The sequence below is a fragment of the Cricetulus griseus genome, chromosome X, assembly GCF_003668045.3.
Source record: "Cricetulus griseus strain 17A/GY chromosome X, alternate assembly CriGri-PICRH-1.0, whole genome shotgun sequence".
NCBI lineage: Eukaryota > Metazoa > Chordata > Mammalia > Rodentia > Cricetidae > Cricetulus > Cricetulus griseus.
The window spans coordinates 113,707,485-113,731,404 of record NC_048604.1 but is presented as its reverse complement, the minus strand read 5'-3'; the positions used below and the strand labels follow the sequence as shown (position 1 = coordinate 113,731,404).

The window sequence follows — 23,920 nt, the reverse complement described above, 5'->3', positions numbered from 1 at the left end:
TCCCCACCATGATGGTAATGGACTAAACCTCTGAAACTATAAGCAAGCCCCAGTGAAATGCTTTCTCTTATAAGAGTTGCCTTGGATATGGTGTCTTTTCAAAGCAATAGAACACTGACTAAACTTTTCAGACAAGAGGAAGAAGATAACAAAACACAGCTTAAGAAGTGTATCTCCCACCTTATTATTATAAAGGCTTTCTGCAACCCATCTCTTATAGCACCCAACCATGAACATTCGCTTTTTCCCTAGACAGGGTTCCATGGATCCCAAGCTAGTCTTGAACTCATTATGTATCTGAGTTCATTATGTAAATTCTGATCCTTTTGCCCCACCTCCCAATTCTGGGATTATAGACATTTGACATACCTGGTTTATACAGTGCTGCAAGTACTCTCTAAACTGAGCTACATTCCCAGCCATGAAACAAAACAATTTTCAAAGCCTAAAAGGCTTTTATGAACTATGATGTAGACATCAGTGAGATGGCTCAGTGGGTAAAGACACTTGTTTACCAATCCTGACAACCTGTGTTGGATCTCCAGAACCAACATGGTGGAAGGAGAGAAGCAACTCCTAAAAATTGTCCTCTGATTTTACATGTACACCACGGAACACACACAAAATATATAAATAATTTAAAAATGTGTCTTAGAGGAAATTATCATCTTGTCAACTATGAGACTATATCATCTTTTTATCTTCTGTAATTAGATTAATTTTTATCCTAATCATGACTACTTTTATGTGTATTATTTTGCTTAAAAATTTTAATTTTACTGTCCTTTATTTTAAATTGTACCTTTTTAAAAATTAAGACACACCTTTAAGTTTTTCATTTAATTTTAATTTTCAGGGTAAGATCTCATACTATAATCCAGAGTGGCCTTGGAATCACGATCCTTCCTCCTGCCCCAGCTTCCTAAGTAGCTAGGTTTCAGGCATGCATCACTCTATGGCTGGCTAATGTATTTTGATTTCATTTGATCATATTGATCGTGTATGGGTGATCATTTCTTCCTTTGTGTTGGACCTGACAAAATTCTTTCATACATTGAATATAAATGCATCATTCCATTTAAGAAAAATTATATTAATTTTTATTTTACATGTACCAGTGTTTGACTGAATGTATGTCTGTGTACCTCATGTGTGCTGATGCCGTCAGAGGCCAAAACGAGGTGTTGGACCTCCTGGGACTGAAGTTACAGAAGGTTGTGAGCTACCATGTGGGTGCTGGGCAGTGAACCTGGGTTCTCTGAAAGAACAGCAAGTGCTCATAACCATTAGGAGTATCTCTCTAACCATTAGGAGTATTTCTCTAGCCCCTTGTTCCACTTTGATAGGCTTTCATAATTATAAATTTGAATCTGTCACTCATTTGAATCAATGAATTTTGATCATTTTCCAATAGAAGTTATTAAAAATCCTTTTCCCCAGGGTGCCATTATTTCTCACATTGTGATCCAAAGACATGGTATGTATGAACTTAGTTTTCACTATTCAATCTCCCATATTGTTGAAGTTACTTGCATCCCATTCTAATTTCCACCTTCATGGTTAATGCATTGCTCTGCCTCTGGGCCTTATCCATATCTTGCTCCATTTCTTATTCTGAAAAAAGTAATGATCAAATGAACAGATTCTAAACTGGGGTTGAAATTGCATTAAAAGCCACCAGGGTATTCAATTTTTCTATGCTCAGTGTTGATGCTTTAGTCTTAGCAGGTTTTCATTCTAATTACTTATTTGTTAAGTGAAATTTTAAAGTGTGAAAGTTGTGTCTTTTAAGAATCATGGTTGATTCAACCAGCTTTTAGGATAAATGTCTATTTTACATAAAATTATTGAATGACACTTATTATAGTTGGAAAACTCCGATAAAAATATTTTGACTAAAAATAAGAATCATGGTTGAAATCCAATTATTCACAGATTTGTTCCTTTCTCTTACTAGCACCCTGAAAATAGCAGCAGTTGACCTTTGAACAGAATAACAAAAGGGCACTGAGAGGACTGCTTCCTGCTATACTTACTTGTCTTAAAGCTCAACATCGAGCCTCTGGTAGCATTATTTGGTGGGATCAATAAGGAAATTAGTCTAAGTCCTTGGGCCCAGTATACTTTGACTTCCAATCTCATGACTTAGTGATGCTTGGAAGCAGTAGCTCTGTACTGGTGGGAATGGGGATGATGGTTCTGGTTTCAGTGGTGATTCCTCTTTTGTCTGCCATAATCCCCCATGCTCATTGCTTTCTGTTTTGCTCTTCTAAGTTTTGATTGTTTTTTTTTCCAAGTGACAGTGATGAAAAACTGCCTTTAGTACAGATGGTCTTTAGGGAAATAATGGGCACATAGATGTGAAGGAGCCCCTTGCTTCCTATGGGAGACTTCGGGTGTCTGCTTTCAGGCTTTCTTTTTAAATTCTAACAAATGCAATCATATGAAACAGGGTGGAAGAAGTATTTTTTCCTATCCAGGGCTGCTGACCACTGAAAGAATTCAATGAAGGGTCATGGGGAGGAGCGGCAGGGAGCAACCTTTAGAAAGTAACGGCATAGAACACGCTTCATTCATCTGTTTCTTAAATTAGGAAAAGAGAACATAAAGCCCCCCTTTCAATAAGTACAGCAAGTAATTTGCAGGAAGTACTTCATTTTTATGCTACTGGCAATTATGAGAGAGAGAGAGGAGAGGAAATCAGGGACATACTGAATCACTTTCATAAAGGCTGCTCTCCTCTAAGTACAGATTTAGAATGCATGCAGCTAAATAATCCTAAAGCTTTTGCTCATCAAAGCATTCTCAAAGTTGTAATGCAAGCAAGTGTGCACATATAGAAGACTGTTTGACATATTTGGAATCCCAACTATTTATATTATTATGTCCATTGTTACAAACTCTTCCTTTGTTTTCACTTGTATGTGTTCTGAGTGAGGAAATCTTTTTGCTTTTTATTGCTTGTTAGGTGTATTTTTTCTTTTATGATTATCACTCTTTCTCATGTTATTTTGAAACAGGGTCTCATAGCCTAGGCTGGCATTGAACTTGCTATGAAGCTAAGGATGTTTGAACTCCTGATTCTCTTGCCCCTGTTTTCCAAATGATTCTAGACCTAAGCTTTTTCTTTCTTTCTTTGTTGATTTTGTTTGTTTTGTGGGTCTTACTGCATTGTCCTAAAATTCACCATGTAGTCTAGACTGGCCTAGAACTCCAAGTGATCCTTTTGCCTCATCCTCCAGAGCGCTGTGATTATAGGTGAAAACCACCATTGTGAGAAGACTTTCAACTAACATTTTATTTATTAATTTCCATGTATCAGTAGGACACAAATATTTTTGATGGCTAAATCAAAAGATTGCATAAGTTCTTTAAGATAAGAGTCTGCATATTACCCTAGCTTTATTGAGGTATAATTGGAACAGAAAAAAGCCATAACTAGCATAGATAATTTGAGATATAGAGTGTATGCTTGGTTCATATGCAAATACCTCAAATTGAGGCATTGATGAGTAAAATAAATGGAAGTAATGATTTAATCACATTTTGGAGATGAAAAATGTGAATATAGTCATGAGAGAACGTGTTTGGTACAAAGTACATTTAATAAAGAAAAAAGGTCTATCTTTAGGCAGGCATGTTCTTTGAATTGGGACTATGCATCAAAACAGTTGGCATATGTTGTTGATTTGATTTTGCCTTTTGTGTCAGTGATGCTTCCTAATAATTTACTTGTGCTTCATTTCATTAGTTCTTCATTAAAAAAATACTGGTCTGTAATCCCTTATTTTGAGGAGGTGTTGTTAACTTTATATTTAGAAGCCAGGCTTTTGGGGTATTGTATTATTGTCATGGAATAGTGACAGGATTTGAAAACTATCAAGGTAAAACTTAAGGCCTAAATTTATTGTCATCTTTGCCATATTTAGTCTTCACTATCTATATCTACATCTATGTCTATATCTATGCTCACTTAGAATAATTGTGTATGTGACACACACACACACACACACACACACACACACACACACACACACAGAGAGAGAGAGAGAGAGAGAGAGAGAGAGAGAGAGAGAGAGAGAGAGAGAGAGAGAGTGTTAGTTGATGGTGTAAATGGGATTTCTGCCCCTTTTCATTATTTGGCAGATGTTTATTATAGGAGTAGAAATGTAATTTATTTTTGTGATTTGCTTCACTTTTTGAGCACATTATTTTTAATTTTGGTTCTCAAATATCTCATCCTTTTAGGTTATGTAATTCTATAGTGTGAGAATAGTGCCCTTTACAGTTTCTTGTATTACTCATTCTTTTCCATACTTGATTATGGTGATCAAATTTTCTATCATGGTTAATTAGGAATTGTGAGTAGATATTTTTCTTTGCTATTTGAGATGAATACCTTTAATGTCTGTCTTCAAAAGAATGCTGACTCCCTTCAGTTCTGTCTTCCTGTATAATAGTAAAAGAAAATACCTCCACATTTTTTGAGGAAGGTTTTCATAGTCACTATGTAGCTGATGACGACCTGCCTTAGCCTCCAAAATGCTGGTATTATAGGCCTATGCCACCAAGACCAGCTGAAAAGAGCTTCTATGTTTAAAAAATCAGAAATGAATGCTGAACTTTCAGGTTTTAAAAATTGTATTTATTCAGACATTATTTTTGACTGCTTGTGTTTATTTTAAATCAACTTTTCAACCTCAGGCTAAAACTAGGACAATCCCATTAAAGTTAGTATATAATTTGCTAAGATTTTGGTTAGAATTTTGCACTTATGTTCACAAAGAAAACAAATGTGGAGTTTTCCTTTTGAGGTTTTAGCCACACTTTGGGTTTAATAATGAAAAGCTGACATACATCTCATGAAAATTAGCTTGATAGAACCATTTGTATAATGAGGTCATTGTTCACTTCTTTTTCTTTTGAAATACTTAAGTAGCTTTTATTTTCTTTTGAAATTTGTTGATAATGTTTATTTCTTGTTCTATTAGAATCTTTTTTCCTCTTTGTGTACCCATTTTTCTTTTGAGAAAGTTATTTTCATGATTTCCCATATTTGCATATAGAGTGCTCTAATTTAATAATCTTTTATTCAGTTTGTAAGGAACACATTAATTTTTTTTACTCAGTATACTATTACCAATTTTATCTTAACAGAACATATTAATAAAAGCATAAAAGTGAGCTGGGTGGTGGTGGCGCACACTTTTAATCTCAGCACTCAGGAGGCAGAGGCAGATGGATCTCTGTGCGAGGGCAGCCTGGTCTACAAAGCTACACAGAGAAAGTGTATACATTAATAGGATACCAAATGGTGTTCTGTACATGGATATATTCTATGAACTTGAAATCAGGTTAAACTAATTTGTCTCCTCAAACATTGTAATGTTCAGTTTCACCTGCCAACTTGATACAATATGGAATCACTGAGGAGAAGGATCTGTGCATGTCTGTGGGGAATTAGTTGTGGTAGGAAGATCTGTTCAGTGTGTGTAACATCATTCCCTAAGCAGGGGATCCTGGACTGCATTGCTAGTGGCATAAGCTAGCTGAGCACTAGCATGAATGCATTCACTGACCTTGTCTTTTGACTGTACACATAATGTGACCAGCTGCTTCAGGCTCCCTATCATGATGGACTGTAACTTGAAACTGTGAGCTAAAATGAACTCTTTCTCCCTGACGTTGTTTTTAAAACAAATACTTCTTTAGGGCTGAAGAGATGGTTCAGCTGTGAAGAGCACATACTGCCTTTGTAAGAGGAGCCGCATTTGGTGTTTAGCACTCAAGTCAGGTAACTCATCATGGTCTGTAACCCCAACTCCAGTTTCTGACACCTCTGGCTTCTGTGGGCATACATAACATGCACAGACACATACATATACTTAAAAAGAAGTCTTGAAAATACAGAGAAACCCTGTCTTGAAAAACCAAAAAAAGAACTTGAAACATATTGATTTTATTTTTTAATTATGTTTCTGTATGTATCTGTCTGTGGGTATGTGCACATGAGTGCAAGTGCCTGTGGAATACAGAAGAGGGCATCAGATTCCCTGGACTTGGTTCCTGGATGTGGTTCCTGAATTTAGGTCCTCAGCAAGAGCAGTATCTGTTCTTAACCTGGGAGCCAGTTCTCCAGACCTTCCCCCAAGTTACTTTTGTCAAGAGTAGTTTATCATAACAATAGAAAAGAAACTAAGACAAACTTTTAAAATCATTTCTTTATGGTAAAAAACTTAAAAATAGATTCTTCTTGTTTTCAGAAGTAATACCTCCACAGTTACCTAGACCACCACAGCTTCTTGCTACTACCTAACTGTAACTTAAAACCCAATGACTAAAATAAATCTTTAAAGACAATCATTTGTTTGCCTTTGTTTAATTGTACAGCATTTTAAACAGTCTTTTTTTCAAAATGCTGCTTTCATAAGATAGGCTTATTGGATATGTTGATTAACTATCTTAAAGTCTTTACTTTCTTCAATCAGTTGTAATGTAAGAAATATACAGTTATGACTTCTAGATGCCCTAATTGTATCCTTTTCTCTCTTAACATAGTCTCTTTCTGTGTAAAAACATGACCATTTCATATTTACTATGAATGTCTTTAAATCTTCAGTCTGAGTAATTTAATTCTTATGAAAAACTCAATATTCCCAAAGTTTTTCACTTAAACCTGACAATTATATTGTTTTGATTGAATTAAATGTATGAACTCTTTCACTTTTATTGCTAATATGATTTTACATCTTCAGATAATGGGATATTCTCCAAATATGCTTGTATTTGTTTCTGTTGTGTTAAATTAATTACTTTATTATTTCATAAAAAATTAGGTTTTTTATTTAATAGTTATTTAAAAATCACTTTTTAGAGTCTTTATCATTTTAGAGTGTTCTTATTCTCTGGTTTACAATTTATTTATAAGTATTTTATAATGATTAACATTTGAAAGTTAACATTACATTTTTTATTTTCCTATGGCAATGAACTTTTTGTTTAAATTCATAGTTTCATTGGATTTCAGGGGTAGTTGAGTAATGTGAAAAAATAGCTCCATTTTTAAAATTTATTGTGTTATGTCACTTTTATTGTTGTGTGTAGTGATCCATTTATTTATAATATAGGCTGAATATGACTGGGACCAGAAATGTTGGCTTTGGATTTAAATTTTGAGGTACCTTAGGGATGGGATTAAAGACTCAGATGATACTAATTTATGCTTTGTATACTTAGTCTTTGTACTTTGTATACACATAGTCTAAAGAAAATTTTATATAATGTTTTAAATAATTTTTTGCATGACATGAAGCTTCATGGTACAGAATTTTCTAAAAAAAAAGTTTTAGATTTTTGAATCATTGCAGTTTTCATGTATGGAGATTAATGATAGATGCTCAGGATGTAATCTAATGGTTATATGCTCTAGAACTTGTTAGTATGTTAGTACTTGTCATCGTAATCTATTTGGTTTTCTTGTGTCATTTCAGAGTATCTTTTTTGTGTGTTGTGCATGTGCATATATGTATATGTATATGTAAATGTATATGTATATGTATGTAGGGTACACCACCATACATATGTGTGCAGACACCAGAGGACATTAGATACCCTACTCTGTCACTCTTTACTTTATGTCTTTTAGAAAGCATCTGTCAGTGAATCTAAAGTTAGGCTGGTGGCCAGTAAGTCCCAGTGATCCTCCTGTCTCTATTCCCTACAGGCTTCCTTATGGCCATCCCAAACTCAACTCTTGATGTTTTCTCAGCATGCACTCTTACCCACCGAGCCGTCTTTCCAGCTCTGGGATTTTCTATCATCTTTTTACAAAAATGTTTAAAATTACGTGTGTGTGTGTGTGTGTGTGTGTGTGTGTGTGTGTGTGTGTGTGTGTGTGTGTGTGTGTGTGTGTGTGTGTGTGTACATGTGCCTGTGCTAGAGGAGGTTAGAGGAAAACTTGAGTTTGTTTTTTTCTGCCACCATGTGGGCTTGAGGTATTTAAACTCATGTCAGCAGACTTGACTGCAAGTACCTTTATTCACTGAGCCATCTAATTACTCTGAAACAGTAGCCCTAAGGCTGAATCGTCCAGAGCATGTGTAGACCTTCGCCACTTTACTTCTTCAGTTAATGGTCTGGCTTTCACAAATCATTTACCTAAACTCTTGTTTGAATCCTGCCCTCTCTATGAAAAACCTTTATATAGTTAACACCTACATTTACTTGTCTTAAAACTGTTCTAGTTTGTGTCACTCTTGGGAATAACATTTCATTGCTACAAATCTAAAACAAATTTGTAGTGACATTCCTGGATAAAAGTATTGATATTGTCTTTATTGTTGTGACTTCCCTTACTTGCTTTTAGAATTAGAAAACAGTATGGACCTGGTTTTCTTTTTAAGCAGTCATTGCCATTGTGTCCTATCTTGATTATTTTAAAGTAATAATACTTGCTATTCTTCTAGATTAAGAAAAAGTGTGTTTTGTTTAATTTCAAGGGACCTATTGCTTTGTTGTCTGCCCAAGATATCTGGCTTCTTGCACTGCCTTATTTAGTCTCTCCCTCTATTTATTAGCAGTTGGCATTGTTTAAAAACAACTGTCTGGAATTTCATTTTTAAGACATGAAAATAAGTTGTTCTTAGCTAAACATTTTTAGGGATTTGTGTATTTGTTTGAAAACTTAAAGTCTTTGAGTCTTTTATTGTGCTAGCAAATATGCTATTTATCTTGGTTCTATGTAGTAAATCTTTACCATTTTTTACATTTGTGTGTGTGTGTGTGTGTGTGTGTGTGTGTGTGTGTGTGTGTGTGTGTGTGTGTGTGTGTGTAGGGGGAGGATATTAATGAGCATGTGAAGGTCAGAGGTAATCCACAGAGTTTGTTCTCTCCTTCCACCATGTGTGTTCCTGAGATTGAACTCAGTTTCCAGGCTTGTTGGCTGCTCCCTTTACCTGATCACCACAGGCTCCATGTGGAAAATCTTTAAGTAAAAAGTTTCTTTTTGTAGTTATAGTTTGATTTTATCTTTCTTTTCATTTTTAATTCATAAAAAGAGGGTAGTTATAGGATAAATTAGGAGTCTACCTTCCTGTCTCTTATAGTAGATCATTTCTAAAATGAGTTAATGAAAAATTCAGTCTTTTTTTTTTAAAGATTTTATTTATTTATTACGTATACAGTCTTCTGTCTGCATGCCAGCAGAGGGCAATAGATCTCATTCAAGAGATTGGGAGCCACCATGTGGTTGCTGGGAATTGAACTCAGGACCTCTGGAAGAACAGTCAGTGCTGTTAACCACTGAACCATCTCTCCAGCCCTCAGTCTTTTTTAAAATATATTTTTAGACAGGCTTTTATTATGTATTCTTGGCTGTCCTGAAACTTGTTATATACACAAGGCTTGCCTTGAACTCATGGAGATCCACTTTCTGAGGGCTGAGATTAAAGGTGTCCACCACCATTCCTTTCTACATGTTTCTGCTAGATTCCTCAGAGTTTTTAATGTATTACTATACATGTTAGTTCCCTTTCTTTTTGCTCTGGCAAAAACAACTTGCAGATGGGTTTGTTTTGACTTATGCTTTGAGGGACTATAGCTAATCATGGTGGGAAGACATGGTGGAGGAAGTGTAAGGTCACATTGCATCTGAAGTTGAGAGGCAGAGAGAGATGAATGCTGGTGCCCTGCTTCCTTTCTGCTGCTCCTTTTTATTTTCAGTCTGTAACCCCAGTTCAAGAGATGACACTATTCTTGTTTCAGATGAATTTTCCCCTTCTTGTTTAAACCCCTCCAGAAATGCCTTTGAAGGCACTCCAGAGGTATCCTAGTGACCTCCAGGCCAGTCAGGTTGACAGTGAAGAATAATCATTGTACTATGTTCCCTCCCCCCATTTTTTTTTACTATGGAACAACCATATTTTTAAGGGGGAAAAGGTGCGAATATGTAGAAATGTGTCTTAGAACTAAGTGTTCCATAACTTAACTTTAAAAAGCTGCCCTAAAGAACATATACTTAAACTTACCAGCCATGATTGATGGACTTGGTCATCTTCCAAAACAGAAGATTACACAATAAGGAAAAGATGGAGGCAGGATCCCGAAAAGTTAACCCAGACAGGGAAGGAGTTCAAGTGTGAACACTGATGATAGAACCAGCTGATATTGCCAACACACCTTGGAAATGATAGACTGTCCCTGCCCTGTGTACCTAAAATATTTCATTGGCCAAAATCCATTATATCATCTGCTCATTGAAATTTCAGGAAGGTAACCTGTTAGAAACCAATGCCACATCATTGTACCTGCTAAGTTTGTCAAAAGCTGCTTGGAGTCTCCTTATATGTAGGCCCTTTCTTATGTTCTGCAGCCATATCCTTTGGGGATTAGACAGTGAGGTTTTTAAAGATAGATAGTATCTTATCTGGTAAGACCGACTCTTAATTAGTTTCAAGGAGTTTAGCTGTAAGTTACTAACAACAAAGCACTGTTAAAGAAGTCTATGATAATTAGAATATTTATACATGCATAAAATTGTCAGAGAACAAACTCAATAAAAGTTAAAAAGCTATCTATTAAATGCTGCTTATTAAATCTAGCCCTGTCAGGTATAAGTTTTGCAAGGGGGAAAAATCACTGCTTTCATATATGATGCCTTTGGCAAATCTACATAGCACAGACTGAATGGTTCCAGACCACTGCTGTTACTTTATGTGACACTGTTTCCAAGAACTCTTCAAATGTTCTTGCTGGAAGTCCTCATCCAAAGGGACAATATTAATTATGCTCTGTTAAAAATTTCAGATACAGTTCTGTTGCCTGTGTGTGAGGTGGGCCAGGGAGGCAGGGTACATGGCTGTTTTAACATGCACTCACTCAAGTGTGAAGGGGTTTCAGGGAAGGAATTATGCAGACTAGTTTAAAGATTACTTAGATTTCATTTTTAAAGTGTTGCTTTCCTATTGTGTTTACAATCCCAATTCACCTTGCTTTGCAGGAAATTACCTCCATCCTACAAGCCAGTCTTTTTCATCTCCTATATTTCTTGATAGCTTCTACTTGCTATCCTTTGTTAGGGCTTAGCTTTTGCTTTTAGAGAAACAGGGTCCTTTTTGAAGTTCAGCAACAGACCTTGGGTTTCTATTATGCTTTTTTTTTTATCCCTACATAGCCAGCAAATCCAAGCATTATACCTCTAATGCTATTGTCCAACACCCTGGATCAGAAGTGCTTCAGGTTCAGATGGCTCCTTACATTTCCAAATTACTTTAATCCTATTAGGGCCTATGGGATTTTTTTTCTCTTTCTTTTCATTTCGTTTTGCTTCTCCCCCCCTTTTTTTTTGGCTTTTTGAGACAGGATTTCTCTGGCTGTCCTGTCCCGGAACTCACTCTGGCCTCAAATTCACAGAGATCGGCCTGCCTCTGCCTTCCAATTGCTGGGATTAAAAACGTGTGCCACCGCTGCCTGGCTTTTTTTCCTTCTCTTTTTCAATCATACCCAACAAACCTGTTCTACAAAATTACTGTTTTTATCATGTCACCTCCTTATTAATGAGGATTTATTGTCTGAACTAGAAATCATTGTAGTTTCTTTAACCTTCAAGGCTTTTGTCCTTTCCCCTCATCTAATTGATCTCTCCTTAACTCACCCAGCACTACAAAATACCTTAGTCCTTCCAGTTGTAAGTGGTATCCTACAGTACACCACCAGTCCTTCTTGAAGTAGCTGTGCTGAAAGACCTGCTGTTTTTAATTAAAATTTTAGCTTCTTTAAACCATTACAGATCGACACTTTTGTAAAACATAATAAAACCACTGTAAAAACAAACTTATAAAGTTATGTAAAAGATAAACTTAGTGTGGAATGGCAATACGGAGTCAGGTCTAGATATAAAGGTAGTTTATTTAGGAAAATGCTACTCACTCAGATCAGCCTAGCCAGTCGGAGAGAGCAAGGTAAGTAGAAGGGACCCCACATGTGTATTCCTCACTCTTAAACCTTCCCCACATCACCTCACATGGGCGTGGTCAGGGGCACTTGTCTCTAGCCCAAAGCGGGCGTGGTTAGGGTATCCCCTACATAAACTTCATTAATATGAGATTTATAAGACATAAATGGACCCTGTCAAATTGCTATAGAACTTCCTAAGTGCTTGTTGATGCTTGTAATTGTCCCTATAGACATGATAATAAGGAGTCGGGGACTGGCACAGGCCTCAAGCCACAGTGGGAGTGACATTGCTTTTGCCTTCTCACATTGCCTTGCTTCTACTGAGTTCCCTCTCTCTGACCTTTCTGCTCCATGATGCCCTGTCTCATTGTCAGCTGCTTTATCTGCTTGGGCTACAGGTCCAAGCTGGATTTACCTTGCAATTCCATGAAGCTATATTGAATGGGTCTGTTTTTCTCAACTCTTAACTACTCTGGAATCTCTTTAATACTATAGTGCTTGGCACTGTCACGTGCATTTTATTCTTCTACAATTCTTTCTCTCTTAGACTTCCCTATCTAATACATTTGCAAGGAGCCTGAGCTCCTACAGATTATGAAACACATTTTCCTTCCAGATACCTACATACTGTATTCTAACCCCTGGCCATATAAATTTTCCAATACATATGGGCCAAAGGAATGAGTCAGTCTGTTTTGCAAATGAAAATATCTTACTTTATCTCCTTTCAAATGTGTCTTCCATAATATGTAACTAGGTACTTAGTTAAAACATGTATTTTAAAAGTATATTAAACTGATAGATTATAATCTAGGCACATATTAAGCACTTTACAACATTACCCCTCATGGAAACTTTTGGTCATTCTGTAGAGTTCACTGTAGTGTAAGGTTTTGTAAGGTTTTGTTGGAGTGTGGTGACTTTCTTATCCTTGTTCACACCAGTTATTCTTTGTCCCAATTTTATAGAATGTCATGTGTTAGGAATGTTATGAAACTTAAAATATTTTTATTTGTTCAATTTCTACCTGTGTATGTTAACACACAATTTTCTTATTTTTTATTTAAATTAGAACAAGCTTGTTTTACATATCAATCCAAGTTCCCTCTCCCTCTCCTCCTCCCCTGAGCCCCACCCCCTCCACTAGCCCCCTATCTCATCCCCTTTCTGCTCCCCAGGGAAGGTGAGGCCTTCCATGGGGATCTTCAAAATCTGCTATATCATTTGGAGCAGGGCCTAGGCTCTCCCCCATGTGTCTAGGCTGAGAGAGTATCCCTCTATGTGAAATGGGCTCCCAAAGTCCATTTGTATACCAGGGATAATACTGATTCACTACCAGAAGGCCCATAGGTTGCCCAAGCCTCCTAACTGACACCCATATTCAGGGGGTCTGGAACAGTCCTATGCTAGTTTCCCAGCTATCAGTCTAGAGCCCATTAGCTCCCCCTTGTTCAGGTCAGCTGTTTCTGTGGGTTTCCCCACCCTGGTCTTGACTGCTTTGCTCATCACTCCTTCCTCTCTACAACTGGATTCCAGGAGTTCGGCTCAGTGCTTAGCTGTGGGTGTCTGCTTCTGCCTCCATCAGCTACTGGAAGAAGGCTCTAGGGTGGCATATAAGGTAGTCATCAATCTCATTATTGGGGAAGGGCTTTTAAGTTAGCCTCTCCCTCTATTAAGTTATCTCTTTTCTTGCTCTCCTCTATTCTTCCCCCAACTCAATCTTCCTGCTCCCTCCTGTCCTCCTCTCCCCTTCTTCTCTCCCCTTCTCTTTCTCCTAACTTTCTCTCCCCTCCCCTATGCTCCCAATTAGCTCAGGAGATCTTGTCCCTTTCCCCTTCTCCAGTGAACCATGTATGTCTTTCTTAGGCTCCTCCTTGTTTCTTAGCTTCTGTGGTGGTAGAACACAATTTTTTAAAGGCTAGAGAAAACAGTAAACCTAAAGAGTGTTGCTTCAGAGAGTGCTGAATTAGCCTATTTCAGTTTAGATCATCCAGTATCCATATTTGTTGATTGGCCAATCGTTTTTTTCTTTGTGCATTTGTTATAAAGTCAGAATTTATTGGTGTCCCATTGGTCCATCTCAACCAATGATTTTTAATATGCCATTTAAACATTTGTGTATCAAGGCATTTCATGATGCTACCACTTTCGACAAATGATACTGAGACAGTCTTTAAACTTGTAAATTAAACTATAGCACACATGCAGAATAGTGGACAAATCCAAAGTTACATCTCAGTGGTTTGCCACAAAGTGAACACAGGTGTGTAACCAAAAGTGGTGAGCCTTTGCCTGGGGACTTTGTTTACTTTATTCCACAGCCCCAGTGATGGTTTCTTAAACACATGGCATTAGTGAGGGCATATATTATGAACTGTAAATAATCATGTGTAGAGGTGCTGCTCAGTTGAAGGAATTAAGCCTTTGACTTGTTTCTTTGTCCTAAGAGCATTTATGCCATCTGTCTGGCAGCACAAATTCTGACAACTGCCCAGATCTGTAGACTTTTTTCAGTTCATTTATTTTTTTAAAAAAGACTTCCAGGTGTTTTGAATTATATTTAGTTGTGGTTAGCAGCAAATTTATGAGCTGGCTGGCTCCATCTTGACTTGTGCCATAGAATCTACAAAAGGGTCTCAGTGTGTTCTTTTTCTTCTTTTTTCTCTCTCATGTCTATATATGCATGCACAAAATATTCAGAAAGGCAGGAACTTTGCACATGGATTATTATTTACACTTGATAATAAATAATAAACTTATACAAAATATTTTTGCCTCTGAAATTTCATTGTAAAAAAGAGCAAAAATTTTCCTATTTTCCAACTGTTTCTGCTTTCTTTGAACTTTGAAATGGTGAATTTTCATATGCTGTTTGTGTCCTGCCCTAGAATTAGACACAACCCTCATAAGGTACCCGTGGCTAGGAAACCTGCCTGTTTTCTGTTGAAAGACCTTACGTGGCTTATAGGGTTGGCATTTTAATCAGCACACAGTAAAATTCCTGGTGATCACCTGGCTGCACATGCCCATAACCATAGTACTTGGGAAATAAAACATGATTAGGAGTTGAATATCGTCCTTTGTTAGCCTGAGCTACTTTGAGACCCTGTCTTAGACCAAAACAAACCAAAGTAAAATTGCAAGGTTACTGAGATAAGGAATTAGATTACATTAAATCTTAAAAAGAAAGAAAATTCTGTCAATGATTCGAGTACTTCACTGGTAGAAAACTAAGATCTCTGTTTAGGATTAAGGAAGCCGTACCTAAATGCCATTCTTCCTGTTTGACTCAAGGAGAAAAAACATTTCTTTCTGATAGCCTGACACAGTTTGCTTGATACACTGATAGCCTGACATAGTTTGAACACTTTGCTATGTCAATTTCCTGAGTGTTTGTGCCTGTTTTCTTCAGCACCCCGAATCAATAATTTCTTAACTAAATGTTACATTAACTTTGAGATAAACACCAACAGCTTCTGAGGTTGGCTGCCTATATGATTTATTAAGGAATATATTATAATCACAAAGGTTTGCATATGTGGGGCTATAACTTTTCCTTGTTTTCATAAGTAGTTAATTAAGTTCTGTTGGCCCATGGAAAGGCCAGCTCATGAAGTAGAGTACAATCAGGGTGTGAGGCTGCTATGCTGTTGTTTCCTTGAGCTAACTATGGAGGACTTGTTATTTGCTGGCTGAGTGATATTAAGCAATAGGATAGTTTAAACAGACTCAAGAATCCAGCAAGACAAGTTAGAAAATGAGACTGCTGTGAACTTCTGGCCTTTGAGAGAGATGTGCTGGGCTCCAGTATATTTGAGTCTCTTCCTCCCTTGATTTGAGCTCTTGAATTTAAGGTTTCTTCCCCAAACCCACCTCTCTGTTATCAGATTCACTTTTAGAACAGCATTCTCCAGAAATGTGGGGAAGGAAGGGTTTCTGGTTTTCCTTGCTTTTTAATTTAAGGGCTTTGTTTAAACCAGGACGGGGTGGGGGAGAAGCAGTCTTTCCACATGTAACATGTTGCTCTTTGTGGCCTTTTGTTATAGAAGTTCTACAATTGTACATGTTTAACATTATATGGTGTGTAGTTTTCATGTGTTAAGATCCATGGCAACAAGAGAAGTAGGAGAAGGGTGAAGGTAATAACATGGGCTGTTTTAGACTCAGTATATACTCATTGAGGAGAGAAATAAGAGCAGAAGTGTGTGTGTATTCTTAAATTAAGTAGCATTTGATAGGTATAGTGACTTATATATGTAATCCTAGCACTTTCCAGGCTGAGGCAGGATTGAGAGTTCCACACCAGTTTGGGGCTACATAATGAGTTCTAGGCCAGCCTGGCGTATGTATTATAGCAAGATTATCTAAAAAATAATATAGTTTGAACAATCATTATCATATGATACAAAAGCTTTTCCTGAGCACCCATTGTGTATAGATAGCACTGTGGAGGACACCAGAGGACTATGCCTTGAATTCTGTTATTGTTCAAGATGCAGTAGAGGGGTGCTGATGTAAATACAATGTAGTGACTGGTATGGTCTAAAGGGAGGGTAAGAAAGGAAGAGAAGTATATCAAGGGATAAATGAAGCTTGGGCTGACCTTTAATTAGCACTTAATATTTAGACATGTGGAAGGAGCAGGTAAGAATGCGCTGTGGTCAAGAAATACAAGTCTGGTTAGAGATTGATGGTGAGGGTGACCAAGGAAGTAGTCTTAACTAAAGAACAAAGCTATGGAGAGCTGCCAGGCATGGAATGAATGTAGCTAACAACAGGGAATTACCTTGTGGAGGAATAACTAAAAAGGGGGGGGTGTAAAACAATCAGGTCCTAGGAATCTGAGGGGAGAGTGGGAATAGAAAGTAAAGAGATAGGGGCTAGAGAGGCTCAGTAGTTAAGAGCACTGGCTGTTATTCTAGAGGACCTGGGTTCAGTTCCCAGCACCCACATGATAGCCTACTATCATGTGTAACTCCATTCTCACTGGATTCCACACCCTCTTCTGGCCTCCACGGGCACCAGACATGCACATGGTGCATAGATATACTATAGGCTAAATAGTAACACACCTAAAATAAATAAATTTTAAAGAAGAAAGGAAAGGGATGCATAGAAAATATGGGACACAAGAAAGTCCAGATTTAGTGTCAAATTACTTATGTATATGGGGCTAAAAGAGAAAGGAACAAGAGAAAACCAACCTTCTAAGTAATAAAATTAGCAATAGTGATTGCAGGGGAACTTTGAGAGAAAAGGAAGTGTGATGACTTCGCTTTAGATATGTGATTGAGGTCTCAAACTTGTTATTTGGTGATAAATGGTTTGAAATATGCTGTGGCATGAATGAGAGAGAGCAGGAATTAGATATTTAGAATTTTGAATTCACTAGAGAATAATGATGTCAGAAACTCATAACAGTATTTCTAGTTGATTAGAAAGATGTATTCTTAGCACAGACTGGGCATATTAACAAGCTTGAAGGAGAGATGGCAACAAAGACTGAAAGGAAAAACAGTCAGAGAGGTACACAGGAAACCCAGAAACCTTTGCAGTGTTAGAAAAATGAGGATGAGGGCATTTCTGGACTTAGGGAGCCACCTTAATGTCAGGGTCAAAAGAAGAAATTAAGGAGAATAGCAAGGGTTTTAAATTTTAGTTTTTTTTATTAAGCCCCTTTTGTAAAATTATAATCTTATTATAACACACCTTATAATAGTATAACATTTCATACAGGCCTATTCATTCTCATATTTCATTCCAAGGGGGTAGATATTCCAGAAATATCCTATCCATGATTATTTCTGCCGCAGAAACTCTAAAAACAACATATTTCCCCCTTTTATTTTATTTTTGAGAATTTTATGAGTACTGGATTTACATGATACTCTTTCTTCAATTCCTCCCATGTCTTCCCATTCCTTCTCAAATTCACTGCCTTTTATTCTTTCATTGGAATTGTGTGTGTGTGTGTGTGTGTGTGTGTGTGTGTGTTTATAAATAAACCTGCTGAGATCATTTAGTGCTGCTCATATGTGTTAAGGGTTGACCTCTTGGGATTGGCTAAGTATCGGGCTCATCCCTGGAGAAGACTCATTTTCCTCTCAACAGACATTAATTGCCTATAGCTCTTCATGTAGGAATAAACCCTTGTGAGAATTCCCCTATCCACTTTGGCATGTCAATTGGTATTGGCATTTTAAGGTCTTGTTTAGGGAACCACATTTTTGACATTTCCTGGGTATAGTTTCCCTATCATTTATAGAAGGTGGTACCATGAATCTGCTGTGGGACAAATTGTAAATGACAGAAGCCTGTACATGTTCTCTCAAAACTTATAACACTAAGTCACAAAATTAAGCAAAATTGGCATTCTTAAACAGTTTCAGCATGTTGTGTCCCCCAACTGAAAATATTTATTTCTAATAACTTTTTACTAGGGTGCTGGGGATGGAACCTGGAACCTTACATGTTAGGTAAGTGCTCTATGGGCGCTGAGCCACATCCCTAGTCCTTAATGTCAACTTTACTATGAAGAACTTAAGATGTAGAAGTAACAGCCACTTGCTTTCAAGGGTCATCTCAAATCAGACAGGGTTAGAAGGAGAAACTAGTTCTCCAAATTATTTAATATGTTTTTTTTCTTATCTAGGTAAGTGAGAGAGTAAAGACTGACCTTTAACTTGGGGTATTTTTTCTGTTGGACCTGATTTCAGGTCAAGACCTATTCATAAACTTTTAGCATTGCAGAGTAAGATGTGGGTGGTATTTGTCATGCTAGTAGCCACCACACCTTGGGTGGGTGGCTAGAACTGAGACTGGAGGATGGAGTTTGTGTCATTCATCATGACGCACCCTGAAACCCTCTTGGATTAGTAAACCACTTTATCCATATTGTGCAATATGGATAAGGAGAAGTGATTTGAATAGCTGTTGATAAAACGTTTTGGGGTCCTTGAAATGGCAATACTTAGAACAAAATGGGAATTGAATAGATTTACTTCACAACTAGTTAGGGAGACCCTACCTGTATCTGAGGCCTGGGGCAATGATAGTCAGTTTCTTCCCCAGGGAAAGATAAGGCACAATGCAAATAACTTGGATGCAAAGTAGGACGCATGTAAAAACTATATGAGAACTTCATAACAGAGATATATTCAGATCAGGGTTTGGAGGAAATAGAGAGTGCAGAGGGCTGATACCTCCTAAGAAAAGCCTAAACAAAGAGATAATGAATCTACTCAGTCTGCCTCTCAGCCAAGTGGCAAGATGTAATAAATTTATGTACCAAATAAATGATGTAACTGTCTATTTTTAGAGGAAACTTGAGCTCATGAGCAAGCTCCTTCCAAGTTGTCAGGATTTTTTGTTTAAATTTCTCTTGAGTAATAAAAGTGAAATTCATTCAGCTACCATTTTTATCATGTGTTATGTCTTGACTTTAGAATTACTGGGGTTGGGAAATGAGGGAAATAATAGCTTTCATACACTTTTTTTTAAAGGATCACCAGTACAGCATAGTGTGACCAGGACCAAAGGCAGGAAAAATACATTGGTTTATGTGCAGCACACAGTATTCTATTGTTTATTCATTACAAGCATAAGCAGTTTAGTGAAGGGTGTTAAGACCATCCCCAGCCCCTGCTGCTGATCTGATTCTTGGCTTGACTAATTTTCTATGTTAATGCTGGAGTTCATGGCATTTACTCTTTTGTATTTTCGTGTGTGTGTGTGTGTGTGTGTGTGTGTGTGTGTGTGTGTGTGTGTGTGTGTGTGTTTGTGTGAGTGTGTCTGTCTGTCTGTCTGTCTGTCTGTCTGTGTCTGTGTCTGTGTCTGTGTCTGTGTCTGTTCTGTGTCTGTGTCTGTGTCTGTGTTCTATGTGCATGTATATGTGCAGGTGCATACAACTATACACATATACATGTGAGAAGGTTAGAGGAGATCACCATCCTCTGTTACTCTCCACCTGGTTTTTGAGGCAGGATCTCTCACTGAACATGGATCTTGCATAATGGACCTATTCTGGCAGCTAGCAAGACCAAGACTTCCTTCTGTTTCTGTTTCCTTCAGTGCTTGGGTTACAGACCTATGTTGGAACATTCATTTCTATGGATTTGGGACCCAAAGTTTGGTCTTCATGTTTGGGCAGTAAATGCTCAAGTAACTGCTGAGCCATCTCTTCAGCCCTGTCTTTGGCATTTTCTTCTGTAAGTATGTTCAAGCCTGACCATTCAAGGTCTGTAGATCATTGAAAGTATACTAAACACTCATCTTGGTTATATTGGTTTGACTACCATCTTTATTCAGGCTTTATTCCAAGGACTATTGCAAAATTCATCTTCATAAAACTGGGCAGAATGAGTTGCCAGTTCAGGAATGAGTTTCTGAAATCTCCTGAAACATTCCTGATCTCTCTTATCAGTAGATTGTGAGGATTGTTTTCTAATCTTCCTAGTGCATGCTTGTATTCCTACTGGCTGCTAGATTTAACTTCCTGAAGGAACAATTTATTTTCCAATTTAAAAACTACCCATTGCCTATAGCTCTCTCACACCCAGCCTGATCATTTTCATACTGTCATCAGAATCCTTTTGCCCATCTGGACTAGGTGCCTTGCTTGAATAACTGATTTTAAATCAGTCATTTAAAAGTTACACTATTGGCTGGGCGTTGGTGTCTCATGCCTTTAATCCCAGCACTCGGGAGGCAGAGGCAGGCGGATCTCTGTGAGTTCCAGGCCAGCCTGGTCTCCAGAGTGAGTGCCAGGATAGGCTCCAAAGCTACACAGAGAAACCCTGTCTTGAAAAACCAAAAAAAGTTATACTATTGATTTTTAGTCTTATCCAAGCAGTAAACTCCATAGATATGTGAATGGAAGTTAGTTTTTATTGTATTTCTCTTCACATTCAAATGGACTTATCTATTAAGAGCAATAGCAAACCATCTGAAAGTCCTTCTCTAAGTGGTTGCTTATCATAGTGATACTCCAGCTCCTTATCCCTATCATAGCACCTAAAGACTGCAACATGGCTTTGACCTTTTTCACCTTCTCCTCCCTGGAAGAACATCTGCTGTTGCAAAACTGGTTTTTTTAGTGCCTTTGCATTTGCTGTAGCCCAGCCTTACCCTCTAGCATTCTATCACCTTCTCTTGACATATGGTCTTTCCCATGTGCTTGGTTGTTCTTTACTCCAACCCATTTTGTTTATAGCAGGTAGTTCTAAATTCTTGTATTTTTTTACCTACCAGTTTGTGTGAGTAGTTCCAGGTCAGCATATCCTTTTATCTGGGGGTAATTCTGTCCTCATTGTATTAGAAAGTCTTCAAATTGGGCTGGGTCTTAGCTTTTCGGTAAGTGATTATATTATATGTATCAAGTCCTAAATGTCTTAATTTAGGGTACTCCTGATTCTGGGTACACCATTATCTTGAGTTTTTTTACAATAAATTTTTACTTAAATTAGAGACAGTATTATTTTACATACCGATCCTAGTTCCCTCTCTGTCCTGTCATTCCATGCCCCTCCATTCCACCCCCATCTACTCCCCAGGGAGGGTGAGGCCCTGGATTCCAGGAGTTTGGCTCAGACCTTAGCTGTGAATCTCTGCTTCTGTTTCTATCAGTTACTGGATGAAGGCTCTAGGATAGCATTTAAGGTAGTCATCAATCTCATTATAGGGGAAGGGCATTTAAGGAAACCTCTCTACTATTGCTTAGATTCTTAGTTGGGGTCATCCTTATGGATCGCTAGACATTTACCTAGTGCCAGATTTCTCTTTAAATTTGTAATGGCTCCCTCTTAAGGTATCTCTTTTCTTGCTCTCCTGTATTCTTCTCTCGACTCAATCGTATTTTAAGAGTTTTTTTTTTTTTTTTTTGGAGGCAGGGTTTCTCTATGTAGCTTTGGAGCCTGTCCTGGAACTAGCTCTTGTAGAGCAGGCTGACCTCGAACTCACAGAGATCCCCTGCCTCTGCCTCCTGAGTGCTGGGATTAAAGGCATGCGCCACCTATGCCCGGCTACTGCCCTTGAATTCTAAACATTAGTGAGATGGGGTATATTAGTTACTTTTCTTGTTGTGACAAAGTACCTGACACAAGCAATTTAAAGAAAGGGTTTACTTTGGTTCATGGTTTGAGGGTATACAGTCAATCATGGTAGGGAATACGTGGTGGCAGGGGCATCAGGCACCTGATCACATTACATCTACATTCAGGAAACAAAGCTTTCTTTCTCCTTTTTATTCATTTTACAACCCCAGCCCACAGGATGGTTCAACCCACATTCAGGTTGGCTCTTCTCTCCTCAGTTTAGCCTCTGTAGAAACACTGTCATAGACATGCCTGGTGATGCTTCTCCTAGGTGATTGATTCTGAATCCAAGTTGATAAGATACTACCATAGCTTTGGACTTCTTTCCACTTCTCATCAGTCTTCAGCTATTCTGGCCTTGCAGCTGTAAATACCTCCTGTATAGATAGATGGCTTTCATATTTATGTTGCTGAATTTCATGTTTTTGTATACTGGACATCTGCCCCAGATGACTAATAAGTATGTAAAAATTTAAAGCCTCCAAAATCTAACTCCTCATTTTCTTCCTTTGTCTTTCAAAAAGACCAACTCCTTCCTCCTCCAGTGTTGTATAACTCAAATTGCATTCCCCAGTTTCTCAAGGCAAGGTTGCAGAATGTTTAAATAGGCTAAAATCTCTGGATTTAACATTTGACATTTATTTATTGTTTTACTCTTCAAGGCCAAGGCATTTATAAAATGTAGTTGGCTGCACTTTTGAAATGTGTGTCTAAGGTGATTGTATCTCACATAGCCACTTCTCACCACCGCCATTACTTCTACCTACATTACCTCTTCCCTGGGCTTAACAGGGTAAGATCTTGTGCTCTAGCTCTTGTGTGTGTGCACATAAATATGATCAGGAGATATAGCCTACTTTTCAGTTTCTATTTATAATGGCTTACATTACAGATCCTTAGCTTTCTTTTTTGTTTGTTGATTTTTATTTTATTTTGAGGCAGGATCACACAATGTGAAGCAGACTGGCCTCCAACTTGCCATCCACCTGCTTCAGCCTCCTAGTGCTGAGATTATGGGGGTGTGTACTATCACACCCAGATAGGATCCTAACTGTTATTGCTATTTATTTGTCCTTTATATATGGCCCAGTATTATTTCATCTGTAGAACAGGGGAGATGATCATTACTTCACAGATATTTGTGAGAACACTTTAATTATATATGAAAAATACTTAATACTCTGCCAAGAGTGAATTATAGACTGGCATTAGGAATAAAAAAGAAAAGAAATAAAAAGACTATAAAAACAAATAGTCTGTAACACAAATAATATACCACTGGAGACTGATATTGGGGTTCAAGCTGAAGATCAGAAAAGCAAAGCAGCCACCTACTAGAGAGTTCTTATCTCTACCTCAGACTGAATGGGTGTTCCTGGCTCCACAAATCCTCAGAGTGCAATGCTATGCTGTCCCTATCTGGACACTAAATATCACATAAGACCCTTTCCTTTTTCCTTTTATACCTCTTAAATCCTGGGATTAAAGGCATGAGCTCTGATTCACGTGTAGTCCAGGATGGTCTTGGACTCAAAGAAATCCACGTGACTCTGCCTCCCAAGGGCAGGGATTAAAGGTGTGTACCACCACTGCCTGGACTCTGTGGCTGGCTAGTATGCCTGCTAGGATTAAAGGTATGTATCACCACTGCCTGGCTCTATGGCTTCGGCTACCTTTGCATGCTGATCCCCAGTGGCATTATTAAATCATATCACCACAATAGTCCCTAGAAAAAGTGTACATTCCTAAAGATATATATGTGAATATACACAAATGAGAAGAGTCTCATTGCTTTGTGTCTTGGGCAGTCATCACACCTTTCAGGACCCCACACACCACACACAGACACCCATGTACCTGCATGCTGATGCGTACAC

At 37.8% G+C, this 23,920-nt stretch overlaps 1 protein-coding gene across 4 annotated transcripts in view; it reads left to right on the top strand.

Moving 5' to 3' along the window:
- The window catches only part of Clcn5 (chloride voltage-gated channel 5), a 178,560-nt gene that overhangs the window by 67,430 nt on the left and 87,210 nt on the right, over nucleotides 1-23,920 (top strand). The gene's annotated exons all lie outside the window — the stretch shown is intronic.